Raw genomic sequence first — 13299 nt, forward strand, 5'->3', positions numbered from 1 at the left:
ATAAATTACGCCCTAGCGACCACGGTAATGTAGTCGTCTTCTGTCATATATTTCCAGTTCACGCTATCGGTCATCAACTCCTTTTATCGGTTTCTTTCCGCTAAAATATTTTTTTTCTTTTTTTTCAGCATTACCCCTCCACTTCTTACATGTATAAGCATGTGAAGTTGCATAGATAAATAAGGGTACTTGAAGTTATCGGAGAACACGCACAGAAGTTCAAAGTATTGCAGACGATTGGATGAAGCCTAGTACATATAGTATACCTAAATACGTAACTAACCGCATAACTACTTAACAACGTATATCAAGTTTAGACTTAAATGACATATCTATTATCTGTAGTGTTGTTTTTTAAATTAATATTTAATTAATAACTAAATTTAATATAAACCTAAGGTTACTGCCGTCATTGTCTTCTTGCCGACATCTCTTTACGTGCGCAAACCATTTCAGTCTTCACTCTGGCACCTTGGTTCCGAAAATTGCCTTCAGGTAGATATTTTTACGCACTTAACAAAGGTCGTTTTAAATTATATTACTCCTAATAGTAATAGTACTTGTCCTCAAAGGAAACAACAGGAAGCCAAGGGAGTTGGTGATGATTCACAGTTTTAAATCTTGGCGTGTAAAACATAGACACAACAGCAACGAAAAGGACAAGCTTTCTTGTGTCGATGTTTTGTACGCGTAACATATAAATGCTTGGAAGGGCTTGTGGGGATATCTATACCCTGTATTAAATGTAGCGAGAGAACCTTTAAACTAAAGGCGGCCTTTTCTGTAGAGACGAAAGCTTGTAGGTTTTGTGTGCCACCTTACGCAGTCACTGAACTGTAAGGCCTGGCATGATTTAATGACAAAGCTTTTGAAGAATTTGAGTCAGACTTCTGGCACTGCCTGTGAAAGCTTCCCGAACACATAGCTAAACACATAACTTGACCAATCACTAAAGTGAACCCTCCCTACCACACGTGAAGAAAATTTTCAACAAATTATAACGCAGAAAACGGGCAATAAATTGATGTCTGTACTATATAGACTTATTCATAAACGGCAGAGAACGCTCTTGACGCGCGATTGTGTATATCGTAGTGCGTGCGTAAGACGCATATAGATAGTGCGAAAAATGGCGGAGCTTTATAATTAATATGCGCTTTCTTGCAGTAATACACAAAACGTCAATTATATTGCAGGAAGTACTGAAATGTTGTAGTGCTATTACACTGTTGTCGAAGAGCGATAAGACACCAACATTACGATTGTCAAAATAACAAACATAAACGAAAATGCATCATATTGCATTACGAACATGAGAAGCTTTATGTATGTGAACGCTTTCAAGGCACTGTACACCAGATATGCATGTGCCTTCACAGCTGATGCGCAACAGCTCTAAACCAACTGTGAAATATATAGTCAGAGGGATATAAATCTTGCAACTTATGGGTGAAAAAGACGTTCTAATGCACCCATGTCACGAAAGCTGTATCGGCTAAAGCCAGACTGCATTGTAAGAACTCCAGCCCTGACATGTTGTCAAATTGCAGCGCAACATTATTTTCAAGACAAATAAAAAAAAAAAAAAACATCTAAAGTTTAACTCAACTGCGTTTATTCAGGTGTGACAGCAGCGGATATGATATGAAAGCAGCTGCATGCGTTCGTGGCTATAGAATTACGTCTACTAAGCTTCACCAAAAGGTCGTCTCGTGTCAATAGAAAGCTGATGGCCCGCTGCGGTGGCTGAATGCCTATGGCGTTTTGCGGCGGAACATGAGCTTGTGAGTTCGACTCGCGGCCTCAGGGTTTGTTTGGGTCGTTAAGCCCCACGAATTACTCATCAAGCTGATGCTGCAACACATTTAGGAACTTGATTTCGGATGTGGTTTATTGAATGGTCTAGTCAATGGCCTTCATGCAAGGCAACATACATGTTTATGGACAAACGTGGGGATAATGAGGCCACTAATAGTATAGGCTGCAATAACGGCAGTGCCTGAAAGAAGGCCGTCGTTGGGCAAACTATTTCGCTGTCAAACGTTTCTGACGTGACTAGCGCGATGTCGTCTGTACTTATTTAAGTCAGATAAGCCTTGAAGGTTTTGTAATCATTAGTGCCGCCGGAAAAGATACAGATAAAGTGGCTAGGTAGGCCACCCCACCCCCTGATTTTTTTTTTGTCTGCTTCCAAGTCTATCTTCTGTTTTCATTTTTTTTCGGCTTGAGATACATTCGCACTCGGTCAAACCTTTGTTTGACCTCTTCGCTCTGCACTGATTAACAGCTTTGTAATGGCGACGGTACGCTTCAGGCGACACAAAAGGCTATATTAGGATAGACTTATAAAACACTTTCAAAACTATATCTTCGTTAATTTCGGTCGCGCAACTTGCCGCTAGTGGGATCTGAACCCACAACCACCGCCAAGAGTTGTTCCTTCGTCCACTTTCATTTGTTTTTAGTTTATCATTTCAGCACTTCAAATAAAACTACAAATAATTTTCCCTGTGCTTTCCTTGGCTTTATTATCTGTTGGCTTCATATGGCTGCGACTAACATAAATCGGGCCCCTAGGTTCCCCTTTCTTCTGGTGCATATATATGCGGTGCTATGCAAGTCATTTGGAAACTGCATGCCAAACATGCTGCCTGCAGTAAACACAGCACAGTGTTTATGATGAACGTGATCACACTACTTTTACTCCAGCGTCAACACGAAAATAATTAAGTTGCACTTGCAACGTCGCCGCTGTCTTGGGCAAGCCAACTTATGGAATCAGTATCTGAAATTTGTTTTTTTTTATTTATTTATTTATTTAATACTGCGGACACTAAGTCCATGCAGGGTGGATAAAATACAATATTAGGTGACAAGAAGTAAAAAAAAAATGTTAATTGTTTTACTTTAAGTTTAAGGGTATATATAAAACATAGGTTATTGCACAACTGTACCAATCGGTTTATATATGGAGTTGATCAAGAGAAAGAACCGAAGTCGTTTTTTTTAATTATGCGCTTATTTCCTTTTCTGCTTTTTTTTAGTTCGGCACGATTGTGGCCTTGACAAGCTAATCCCGTTGCGCGTAGAAAACATCACCGTTCAAGATTGCCGCAGTAGCTCGTATAAAGCGATGTTAGCCTGGACATACAAAAACGGGAATTACGGGGAATCAATGCCCAGATGGAAGGCGGCACCTGTTTCATGAATTGAGAAAGAAAAAAGAAATGCAGGGACGCCTTGGAGAGGAAAAGGAAAGAAAGAGAAAAAGAAAGAGAAAATAGGAACCGCACTAAAGACGACGGAAAGGAACGAGAAACGAGATGCGGATAAGAGAGACGTGCAAAAATGATGGCGAAAGAAAACCAAATATAAATGTCGCGACGTAAAAAAAAAAAAAAAAAAAAAAGAGCGTCCAAAGAAGAGGCCTCCTGAGCGTCCTCCGAGTGGCCTATGTTTCAGGCATTTAAGGCCACTTTAGATTCCTCCACGCCGACGACGACTGCACTCTTTTCATTGCTTCTAACCTTCAGCGCTGTGGAGGCTTTGGAGCCGGCGTTAGCCAGCCGAATGCTGAATCCGCGACGCTGTGTATGCGCACGCGTATACGATTAGTGTCTCGGCAGGGTCTTGGGCTGCAGTCACGCTATTGTTAACCATTCTCATAAAATCTATTTTGTGGAAGCTATAGGCATTCTCCAATATCTTTGCAAACATCCACAGAGAACGCCTTTACATTGTCTGTAGTCTTCAGACTGTCTTAGTCCGGGTATAATGCCACTAATAGATTCTAAGAACTTCCATATAGACCGCTGTCTCATATCGTTGTCCTAGTTGAGTTTATTACAAGCAGTGTTTTGGAATGAACTCTATCCTAGTCACGACTTCGATGTCTAATAATTAACGTAGTAGGTCTGAACTTACTCGGCTTTCGGGACGTTAGCCACCTTGTGCGCACTGCGTTTCATTGTTTGACGAAAAATGATAATGAACGAATTAAGCTACAACCATGTCGTCCGAGTCTCTGCAACGCAGTGCACAGTATGAACTAATAGTATTTTTTGATTAACTGCCGTTGAACTAGGAATGCCGCTCGAGCCAACGTTTCAACAAGGTGACTTGTCTTCGTCATGGCCCTGCCGAAACAAGTCCCATCGTTGAAACGTTGGCGCCAACGACATTTCCCTGTTCGATCAGTCAATGAAGCCTACATCTATCGGTGAAATTATGTCTTGTTTTAATAGTATTGTTTGTGTTTAACGCTGTCACACAATCACGGCAGCAATGCACAGTTGTTTTATTTGCTCTATTTCGCACTATTTCTACAACAGTTTATCGTATTTCAAAGAATCCTGACTCTCATGCATTAAAGTATAGTAAAGTCAGTTCTAACGCTTTATTCGAAGGGTTGCGTTATTTGATGGTCTTCCCGCTTTTTTTCGTGTTTCCAATCGCTGTGCATGCATACCGGACCGGTTTACTTGAAGTGAAGTGGCACCAGAGTCTGCTATGAACGGGGTCGCTCGGTTGAAGCCCCGAAGTTGTCCTTTTGTTTTTCTTCTCATCTGCCTGGAGAGCCCAAGAACGCTGCGTGATGACCGTGTCACGCGATGATAACCGATAAACTAAACAGCAGCTCACGGACCTAAGCATAATTCCCCTTTTATCACTTACAATTGACTACGTACACGTACACCCGTGAGCAAAAGTATATACGGACCAGGGGTTGCGCGATAAAGCCCATTTTTTCCTCTGCCTGTGAACGCAACTTGAAATTGAGGACTGCAGTCCAAACTTGGCATTGGGAACTTTTCAGTGTACTCGTCCATTCCAGTTTATGCTTGTTAATTACGAAGCAATTCAGTTTTTTCGGCAACCCTGTGGTCTGTATACTTTTGCTCACAGGTGTACATGCTACACACTCGATAACCCTCGGCAGAATCTAATGACGCCGAGAAGACGTGCTTCAGCATTGACTTGCTATACAGGGTACGTGTTTCAGCGAACACCTTAAAAAAATTTTAAGGTTGCCTGTGGCAGATAGTACAATTATAGTTCATGAGCTGGTCTACTCGAAGAGACGAACATTACTTGTAATAAAAAAAAGATTGAAATGCCTAATTGACTAATAACAAAAATTCACTAATTATGTTTTTATGTTTTTAAACCTTATGGCCCATATTGAAATTTGCAAATTCTAGCCGTGGAGTTCGCAAGGCGGATCCACTTCGAACGAATTCTCAGGATGACGCCAGTTTCCAGATATTCAAATTTGCGGAGAAGTGCATTGGTGTTCCAGTTAATTTTCTGGGCCAATGCATAAAAATACGTTTTCTTAAGAAAGTAACTGGAACGCCAATGCATTTCTCCGCAAAGTTCGGGAATTAATATCTCGAGGAGGAATGACGCGAGATGAAAAGCGGAGAGGAGGGTGCAGCGGGACCATGAGGCGGAAAGCGGAGGAGGGTATGGCGAAAGCGTGAGAAGAATAGCGTAATGTGGCGACAATGGCTACGCGATGGCGCCAGAGTAGCGCGCGTCGTCTGCTAGATTTTGCGGCGGCGGCTACTGTGAATCGCGCCCACGCGTCACCCACGCTCTGGCTCTCGCGATCTCCAGATTAGCGAGGCAGTCGCACCTCACTTCGCTCCGTTTGCAACGTGCCGCACGAGACAGATTGGCCGCGCCAGCCAATATATCGCGAAATGAAAACATGTATAGAGCTGCACTCAAATTTCGCTTTAGAGAGTATCGTAATATATCGTCGGTGAATATTTTAGCTGCACCAAGTTTTTAAAAAATCGCCTGTGCAGGCAGCACAATTCTAACCAATGAACTGAATTACTTGGTGATCGAGGCGGACATTACTACTTCTACAAGAAACAAAATGAATAATTGAATAATTACCATATTTGCACTAATTAACTATTTAATAAATTGCTTTGCCGCACATATTGCAATTTCAGAATTGTAGTCGGTGAGTTCGCAAGGCATATCCACTTGGAACGAATTGTCAGGATGGCACCAATTTCGAGATAATAATTTTCGATGGGTCTGACGAAATTACTTCCGTGCTTTTGTAAAAGCTACTTTTGTGCTTCAATACTTAAAACAGCGTTTTCATAAAAGGAAAAAAATAAGTGAAACACTGTATTTTTACCACAAGTTTGACGGCGCATATCTCAAAACCATTGTCATCCTCAGAATTCGTTCTAAGTCTAAGCCTTGCATACTCGCTAGCTACAATTCGTAGTTTGAAATATGTGCCGTAAATTAATTAAGTTAGAAGTTTATTAGCATAATTATGCTAATTATTTGACTAAGAATGTTGATTTGCCGTAGAAGTGATGGCTGCCTCATCGAGTAATTTAGATCAAGGGTTAGAATTGTGCTATCTGCCACAGGCAATGTTTAAGAATTTGGCGCAGCTAAAGATAAAGAAAAAAAGGCAGCCTGTACATCGGGTACCAGAAGTGAGTACGGTATGCCCCATACTGCTCAACTGCATCTAGATAGAGATTCTCCCATCATTCAAAGCTACACGTCGTATGCTTGCACTATACCTCAGGGAGACGGAAGCTCATCCATCTAGCGACTGTCTAAACCTATTTTGATAAGAGGCCCAACCGCATACATACGCGAGAAGTGTCGCCAATTCGCAGTCTCAATGGTGGGCTGACGCTGGCTCTCTAGCTCGCGCTCCGCTGCACCGTTTTAAGTGGCGCAGAACACACGTGCAGGCGAATAGGCGGCCGCGACTGCGTTGACGCGCGTCCCCCGCCGCGAGCACAACAGTGCATCAACACTACTCGGCGCGACGCGGCGCCGTCGCCAGATGAGCCACAGAGCAGACAGCGCGCAGCGCGAAGGCCCTCTGCCAAGTGCAAGGCGATGCGCGCCGCGCAGCTAGCAAAGACCCGGGCGTGCGCCCAATGTCAACCACCGCGACGAAAACAACGCCTGCTGCACGCGGCCGCCAAGGGGATGCCGCGGCCGGCGCGCCCCACTTTTTGTGCCTCCGTGCGGTCGGGCGCCAGCGAGAAAGAAGAAACACTTCGAAAGCCCCCCTCGCAAAAGAAAGAAACAAAGAAAAAAAATAAAGAGAGAAAACTGAACAAGAAAAATAACCTTATGCCAACGTGCTTAAATTTATTCCTCCTCCTCTCAGCTCGCGGTGGCCTTCCTGACCTCCTCGTAACTTCTCCTTTCTCTCTCCCTCACCCCCTGTATATTTGACTCGGGCACAGCGCGCTGTGTGCAGCGCTATTTTAAATGCCTCGACTGTAGGAGGGGCCAATGCTACAGAGTCGCGAGCGAAGTCGTTCTTTCTTTTGATCCTCGCTGCATGTATATAAGGAAGCGGCCTGCAAGTAGAATGAGAACGACGGACGGGGAACGCGAATTGGTCTGATTGGTTTGTTTGTCGGCTTTCCTCAAGCGGCGGCGGCGGCGACGTCTCGTGACCGTCTCGGACTTGATTGCGCGCCAGCGTCGTCGTTGTATCACTGCGCCCGCGAGTTTTTTGCCAAGTGCCAGAGCCGAGATTGTCGTCGCTCGAGTGCGCTTTGTTTTCTCACGCCGTCATCGAGGTCTCGGATCTTGCACGTGGCAGACCACGTCGGTTGTCGCGACGGAAAGGGCGAGGGACCCTTTTGTTTTGACTGGTGAGAGTATTGTAGCCGAGGTTGCGCAGCGTGACAAGAAGTCAAACCCTCGGTTCCACTCTGTCGTGGTGTTAACCTTCTTTTGCATGCCTGATGTTTTGATTTCGGTGCCAACGTGATGTGACGCCCATAACCACTGTTCAGATATGGTCACCAAAAACTGGCACGTGCTACATTTTCATCCCAAGTAAACAAACGCCTTATACCCGTTTGCTGCCACTCCGTTAGTTAAGCATCCACGGTTTTTTTTTTGCCACAAAGGCCTCTCCTTGTTTCAGCTCGTCTCCTTCAGCAGTTTCGTCTGACGTCACCTCGAGCCACAAACGTCAATCGTATTGACTAAATGTTTTTCCGGCGCAGGTATAGTGACGCTTTGTTATACACCGCGAAGCAAGGTGCAAGTAATGTATGCGTTGCGCGTGGTGTTAAAGCGAGGGAAAGAATGCGACAACCAGAATGTTATGAATATGAGCCTGCACTGCTTACGCACAAAGGCTCTTGTCTCATAGCCATACAAGAGTATTGGCAGTATGCATGAAGAGCCGGCTTTAAACACCGCTCGCAACGATTACATGCGTGAACGGCGTCAAAGTCTCCGACTTAGCATCAAAGGTTAAAAAACGAGGACACAGGTGCTTTGTCCTCACAATACTCTATTGGGACAGTCTGCAGAAAGCGGGTGAACATTTTGGTATAAAGCCCGATGAACTCCTGCATATATATAGCCTGTGGACTCACGGCCTCACACTTTTTGTCAACTTTCGTCTGTAAACATCCTACAAATTACGGGTTTGGAAGTCTGTGAACAACATTGAACAAATGAAATAAACTTGTTAAAGACTCCTATTTGTAGACAGCCTGTATGCTTTCTATGCACAGTTAAAACTCGGTCTAATGAAACCCGATTTTACGAAGTTCCTGATCTAACGAAGAAATTCCCATTTCCCGGCAGGTAACCATAGGGTTCAATGTTGTCATCAACTCGACTTAACGAAACTAATGGCCGCCAAACCCGATTTAACAAAGTTTTTCTTGAAATAAATGAGTAAGAAAAGCGGTGATTTCTTGTTAATTTTGACACAGACCAGTTTTTCTTCGATCGTGCGCTCGGCGCCCTTGTCACGGTCCTTGCACCCGCCTCTATGCATATCGGCAGCCTGTCATAGATTCACGTGACCGTCTACCTGGCCTGCATCGCACATCGCATAAGCAATTCGAGTCGCCTTCGCAGACTTTTCACACGCGCAGGCGTGGGTGCGTCAAACACAATGCCCCGGTAGCTTTTGGTTGTCGCCACGTTAAAATATTAGATTTCGAAGGACTGAAAAATCCCTTTCTTAATTTTACGAACTTCCCGATTTAGCGAAATTTAGTACTTAGTTAAATCGAGTTTAAACTGTATAAAGGAAGCTCTAGAAGGCAAGGAAGTCCACTTAAGTTTGTGGACACTGTAGAAAGTCTAAATTTACTTTTATGATAGCGGACACGCACTGAGAGGACACGAGAGCAACATTGGCGAGTGTCAAAGCAACAGAGATTATTGACTCTGGTGGCAAGACGAGAAGTGCTAGGAATAAATGACGAGATGCTACTGGAGAAGATCCGGTCAAAATCAATCTGAGGAAGAAGTAGGAAACTGATGAAGGAGAAATGGAGGGTACTCACCGACAACGGCGACCCGTGGGGCATAGGCTCATAGACGAATAAGCGAAAAATAAGGGCGATCACGAAGATCAAAGAGCGTTAAGGTGATCCAACCCGAAAACAGATGAAATAAAAAAGAAGAGGGACGTGATATGCCTGTAAGTACTTCTGTGTTGTTGCCAAGGCGAACCCTGGTCAATCCCTTCTTGGAAATACGTGACATTTCTGTTGAGGAATGACGACGAAGAAAACAACAACAACGAGGTATTTAAGCTTTAACCGCCGGCTTCTTAGCCAATCCCCCGTAGTGGGTGCGCCACAAGTGAGGAACAAGCAAGCAAGCAAGCAAGCAAGCAAGCAAGCCTAGAAGAATTTTTTTTGTCTTTTCCTTTTTTTATACAGCGAGACAGCTTCTGAGCTACAGCCATGCAATTTTTTTCCACTAATGCTTATAGACTATCTGTAAAGAGATTTTTCTAAAGTCGACCTCACTAGACCAAAAAAGTAGAAAGTTACATAGGCAAAAGGTGGATTGCAAGAGAAGGCTAAGAGGTCTACAAGAACGCATGTAGACATCCTGTAGACTATCTAAATTTATTTTTACAAAGGTCCACATGGGAAGCCACAAAGCGTAAAGGGACGCATGCGCATGCTGCGGCATTTATTGAAAGCTTTTGATTCCGTTATAATTTCTACATTCATGTACATGCAAAATGCAGAAATGTTCTGATTGCAAAACCGGCGAATCGATCTTGAATAATTCGTTGCATTTAAAGGAAATCAAATGATGTTCTATTGAAGGTGAGAATCGAATGTTCTATTTAAGATGACATGTTTTTTTTTTTTTTTTTTTTTTTTTTTTTTTTTTTTTTTTTACTTCTCACAAAGCGGTCAAAGGTTAGAAAGTTTCTGAAGAAGAAAGTTGAGGCACCATGCTTCCAATTCTGCGCAAAAGAATATATATATATATATATCGAAATTGCCCTAAGTGCCCCTTAGAGCGTATAAAGCGGGTAACTCTGATGTGTGACTTTACACTTTAAGTACATTTACACTTCCGAATTAAAGGCTGCGTCCAGCTTGTTACATTTCGTCGGCGACTGCTCACAAGACTAACGCGATCCACACCGTGAACTAAATATGGCCGCTGCCATTTTACCCGCCGGTGCAACATGCATCTCATCACTTCTGCGAGCCCTTTCCATGGGTGTCGCCAGGATCCTGCAAAAAAAAAAAAAAAAAAAGAGGGAGGGGGGGGGGGCAGCGTATATGAAAGCTACCCTCTGCATTGTCTCAGCACTGGCATGATTGTATCAGAAAAGAAGAAAATAAAATAAAATAAAGAGAGAGGGGGTTATAATAGGTGTTACTGCAACGCTGCCCTTTACACTGCCCCCATCCCTTCGAAATGCCCCGAAAAAAAAAAAAAAAAAAAAAAACACGCGACGAGGAAGTCCGTGATTACGGCATAATTAGCTTAAGCTTCACGATCAGCGATTAGTGGCGCGCTCTGCAAAAGCAGAGTGGCTGCCATATGCTACAGAATTACGTAGCTTCGCGGTGCAGCCTGCACAAACCACGAGCAAAATAATGAAAACCAGAGAGGCCAGATATGTGTTAATTATGTAACCGCAACTCTATCATATTACGTCGGCAGACAATGAAGGCAAAAAAAAGAGAAAAGAACTACCGACGTGGTTGTAGTGCCACTTGATTACAGAATGACGCAGCCCAAACTAAGGTCCCTCTGAAGTTACCCATAATTAGCCTCTCCACCCGAACGAAAGGTGTTCGGGTGGAGTGCGTCTTGTTTGGATGCATTCATTGTCGATATTTTTGTATGCATCTATCGCTTTTCCAGTAAATATAGCTTCATGACCAAGAAATGATGCAAACAAGCATATTAAATGACCTCTGGCACAATATTCTAGGCGGCGCGGGCGGTAATGTCTTACTATAAAGAATAGTTACCAGAGCAGGCCAGGGTATACATCGAGATAATAAAAGCCGCCAGTTAAGGTTTGCAACCACAAACTTCATATACGCATCTTCTATAAATTAATTTATATCAGATGCTCTTGCGTGCTTGCGCCTACGCTTGTTTTCCACCGCGACTGGTAATTGACGGCTTCGAAGTGACTACTCGAGGACAGCGAAGCGAGCGACGCCGGCTTCACTTTGGTTGGGACGTTTCGCAACTTGTGAATGAACTTGAAAATACGCAGTACTACTCCATTTACGACGATGGTCGTTCCCTTATATGCCGTGAAAGGGACCGCTTGTGGACTGTCTTGCACACAGACGAGTTAGGTCATGAGATGACTGCAACGACTCACGTGACACTTGAAACTTCGCTTTACTTCGCCTTCGCCGCCCAATCAGCCGGTCCCCTCAGGAGCTGTAGATACGAATTGGGCGCAGGCGAAGCTACAGCTGATACAAAGCGAGCGAGGCCAGTCTTGTAGAATGTTCTGTGACAACATGCTGGTGTGGATGGTGGAATTTAATGCGCACACCAGTTTGCACTATCTCGAATAAACAAAGCAGCAAAAAACAAGCAAAAAGAAAGAAAAAAAATTAGCTTTGGTGTCACGAATTTTGTAGTCACAGCTGTCATGGGCTCTTACGTTTCTTCGAACGACACGCGAGGTGATAATTTTTAAGTTTTCTGGAATTTTCAGAGAGAGAGAGAAACAGAGAGATACTTAATTGATATGCGGGAGATGTTAGCCTGGCTGTTCGCCTTACATGCTAGTCCAAGTGCTGGGTGATGATTAAGATATATGCAGTGATAAACACTTAAAAGCGCATGCAATGACACACACACACACACACACAAATACACTATAGAGATGTTTACAAAGTTTCGTTAAGGCTAATGGCCCGTAAGACGAAATTTTTAAAAATCGCAGTCGCAGATAGCACAATTCTTGTCTTTGAGCTGGATTATTCGAAGAGGTGGACAGTACTAGCATGAGAAATCGAAACCCATATTCAACTAATTAACAAAAATTAAGCAATTAACTTCTTAAGTAATTAGTTTGCTGCACCGGATACAATTTACGAATTGTATCCGGTGAGCTTGCAAGACGTGTTCACTTGAAATGAATTTCCAGGATGACACCAGTTTCGAGATATTATTTCCCAAAGTGTGGGACGAAATCATGGGCGTTCCAGTTAATTTCGTGCTCCAATGCAGAAAAAAGCGTTTTGATAAAAAAGTAAGTAGAACTACAGTGCGCTTTTACGGCGAGTTTGATAGCGCATATCTCCGAACTGGCGTCATTTTGGAAATTCATTCTAAATGGGTACGCCTTGTAAACTCATCGGCTATGTGCCATAAATTAATTAATTCAGTATATAAGTAGTGAATATTTGTTAATTAGATAAATATGTGTTTCGATTTCCCGTGCAAGCGATGTCCGCCTCTCTCATAATACAGCTCCAGAACGAAAATTATGTTATCTGCAACAGGCTACGTTTTTGAATTCCGTAAAACTTAGATATGATCCCTCTGTATAATATAATTGGCAGCGCCTAAATAATAAATTAGAAATTATAAAAAAACTCGAATGATGTTCTCAGTAATCATTCCCGTGTCACTCGCGTTACGTTGCCAAGATGAATACTACGATGAATACCAATATGAATACTCAGCAGCACGTGATCGCGGCTTTGAGGTATTCCCCTACCACTGCTTGTTGCGGGGCTTGTTTAAACTAACTTATTATGGTGAAAAAAAAAGGCGGTGAAACAAAGCTAATAAACGACCGGAAAGGAAAGATTGTCTCTTTCCTGTCTGCTTGTTTTCTCATAACGGTTTCGCGTATTGTCCACCATAAAGAGCAAAAGCTCCTGACTTAGGGTTGAACAATAACATTTTTTTTCTCTCTCTTTCTCTCCCGCACCACATATAACTATACTTGCGATTAGTGTAAAATCTCAGCACAAGCTGCTTTATGCTGTTGCATACTCCCGCGTTTTTGGACTT

At 43.2% G+C, this 13299-nt stretch overlaps 1 protein-coding gene across 3 annotated transcripts in view; it reads left to right on the forward strand.

The window, feature by feature from the left end:
- Nucleotides 1-13299, forward strand: part of LOC119460727 (cell growth regulator with EF hand domain protein 1-like) — a 155300-nt gene that overhangs the window by 111359 nt on the left and 30642 nt on the right. The window contains exon 1 of one of the 3 annotated variants that reach the window (XM_037721790.2): nt 7431-7664. The exons of the other annotated variants lie outside the window; for them this stretch is intronic. The gene's annotated coding sequence lies outside the window, so the exon portion shown is untranslated. Of the gene's footprint in view, nt 1-7430; nt 7665-13299 lie in introns of those variants that run through there. 3 annotated transcript variants of the gene reach the window in all.

Source organism: Dermacentor silvarum, chromosome 8 (assembly GCF_013339745.2).
Source record: "Dermacentor silvarum isolate Dsil-2018 chromosome 8, BIME_Dsil_1.4, whole genome shotgun sequence".
NCBI lineage: Eukaryota > Metazoa > Arthropoda > Arachnida > Ixodida > Ixodidae > Dermacentor > Dermacentor silvarum.